This window comes from Haplochromis burtoni, unplaced genomic scaffold (assembly GCF_018398535.1).
Source record: "Haplochromis burtoni strain Fernald_Lab_line unplaced genomic scaffold, NCSU_Asbu1 Contig_122, whole genome shotgun sequence".
NCBI lineage: Eukaryota > Metazoa > Chordata > Actinopteri > Cichliformes > Cichlidae > Haplochromis > Haplochromis burtoni.
This window is the reverse complement of record NW_024582483.1, coordinates 1,094,471-1,096,989: the sequence shown is the minus strand read 5'-3', so window position 1 is coordinate 1,096,989 and position 2,519 is coordinate 1,094,471. Positions and strand designations below refer to the sequence as shown.

The following is a 2,519-nucleotide window of genomic DNA, read 5'->3' as shown; positions in this document are numbered from 1 at the left end:
TTGGCATAATAACTAGTTACCGTGCTCGTTACCACAATAATAACGTAGTTACTGTAACGCGTTACTTAATAATGCGTTAGTCCCAACACTGCTAGTAACAAGTGTGCAATCCCACTGTTGCTTTATCACGCTACTCACAGAAAAACGTGCCTCTACATGCAAAGGTATGCATGTTCCACATCATCTATTTCTAAAATAAATTGCTTAATTTCTTCCTAAAGTTTTCATATTGCAGCTTTTATTAGATTCCATGAAAAAACACAATAATAATTCCTTAATTAAAAAACGCAGAGTGCGCTTACTCAAGCTTTGTTATTGGGTTTTCCTTTTGTTTATTTTCCGTAAGTCTGTTCATCATTTAATCTGGTGCTTTCACATTCGTTCTGACTGGGTTTGCATAATTCTGAGGGCATTCATCATGTGCTTCTATTGTATGTGTTTGTTTGCTAGCTTTTATTTTCTGTTTTCTTCATCTTTTATTTTATATCTTTCAATGCACGTTTTTTTTTAAACGTCTTGGAAATGTGTCAAAAAATATCACAGATCTGATCTCAGCGCTTCCTCTTACTGTTTCTGTGTTTTAGAGACAGCTGTTTGGCATTGAGGCCCCTTCTTCTGTGGAACTGACGGGTTGGAGGAAATACTTTAATAGCTACACTCTGCAGGGTCGCAGAAATGTACTTAACCAGCACACACTTTTATACACACGCACACATCTTTATAGAGATATTACACACAGGCGCGCCGACTCCTCACAATCCCAAATGTTTCCTTCTCTTCTCTGCAGTGTGTCTTGGCTACTTATGGGATCTTTGCAGTAACGGCAGCTGCCTACTTGATGCTTAGACAGAAGAAAAAAGAAAACCAGACATCCACCTCCACGGCCTGAGAGGCTAACGTCTTGCAGTCATGCCTTTTCCCTGTGATGTGAGGGGTACTGCACCTTCAAGTCAGCTGCAAGTTACAGAGTGTTAATAAATGCTTCGTCCGTGCTTGTCTGATCATTATTCATTGATATAATGAACAATCTGTCTGCTGCTGCAGAAACTGCAACAAAATCCGTAATTTTCTTATCCGTTTATTACCCTTAAAGCAGCATGTTTTTCTCTATAAGAGATATAAAATAAGAAGAATGGCTGCACATTTTTTACAGTTTGATTCATGAATGCATTCACGTTCATGACTTTGCTTGTAATCCTTTTTGAATTCTTGGCTGCAAGTTGATTGACGAGGTAGTCGGTTAACCTGCAGTCTATTGACATGCTTGACATGACATGGAAATAATTACAGCCTTTTGACTATGCGCTGAAGCATAGTTAAGCATTGTTACGCAAAGCTGACAGAACAAAAAGGAAACAAGAGTCTTACCTGAGATCTTACACGCAGGCACCTGTGCTGCTTCTGCTGCTCCTGCTGCTGCATCACTGAGGTTTACACTTACTTTACACCACCGGGCTTTGTAAAGCATGATGTCCACAGGTATGTGTGAGCCTTTCTTTCATTTTGTTATAAATATAAACTAAACTTGTATATAAACTGAAATATATCCACAAAAAACAATTTTTAAAGCAAACAGCGCTGTAGTAGTAAAACCATCAACCCATCCGTGATGCGGATGTTTGTTTTATAATCGGTATTGGTGTATTTTTCATGCAGCTGTAACATTTTTAAATAAATATAGTTATTTGCATTCAAACCAATCTCAAATTCAGTGTGCGTACTCGCTACGCACGCACACACACACACACACACACACACACACAGGCTCTGCTGTGAGATCACATGATTTCAAGGAATCTGCGAGCTGAAGTGAAAGCGAAAGTGCGGTCGCGAACACCTGAATCAACGGTTTGAAGCGCGCATGCGCGTTTGAGCGAAAGAAGGAGCGCGTACGTCCTCTGAAAACGAAATCATCTTTTTTATCAAACGAGTTGCGACTTTCTGGGGGCGAGAAGCCGACTGTAGCTCACTGCTGCGACACGTAAGTAGGCTTAATTATTCCTTTAGCTCACATTGTCGCTGAAGCTTGAGGCGGACCGCTGTTGAAGGAATCCAAGAAAGCTGAAAAAGAAAAGTGTCATTTTCTCATTAAGTGTGGGAACTTGTGACAAGCTTTTCCAATTTCTTTAAAACACATCAGCGTCACGGAGGTAGCTGAACTCCACCTTCAAAAATCCCCCCACCTTAAGTAAATCTGTTGTATAGCACAGAATTTTGCAGCTGAATCTGTGGAGGATGTTTGGCCACATTTGAGCTTTTTCTAAACACTTTTGCAGCTCTTTGCAGTTTTAACTCGTCCTGCTGGTTTTACTGTTATTTCCGAGCTCCAGCACTCTGTGTGAAATGCCACCGTGTCTCTGATTTAAGGTGTGAGTCATAAATGCTCTCCTCTTGGGCTAAAGTAACGCTGTGTCATTGCCCTGCTCCACTGCTTAATATCTGTGGGCGTGTGAACCTATGAATTAAAACCTTAAAATCGTTGTCACTGATTCTTTTAAATATATATAGATATATATAAT

The 2,519-nt window shown here is 40.1% G+C and overlaps 1 protein-coding gene across 2 annotated transcripts in view; it reads left to right on the top strand.

Moving 5' to 3' along the window:
- Positions 1 to 2,519, top strand: part of LOC102310767 (suppressor of cytokine signaling 1) — a 34,108-nt gene that overhangs the window by 24,125 nt on the left and 7,464 nt on the right. Inside the window, exons 3-4 of one of the 2 annotated variants that reach the window (XM_042223873.1) lie at positions 585 to 677; positions 788 to 1,479. The gene's annotated coding sequence lies outside the window, so the exon portion shown is untranslated. Of the gene's footprint in view, positions 1 to 584; positions 678 to 787; positions 1,982 to 2,519 lie in introns of both variants that reach the window. The other variant, XM_042223872.1, reaches the window with a different exon arrangement.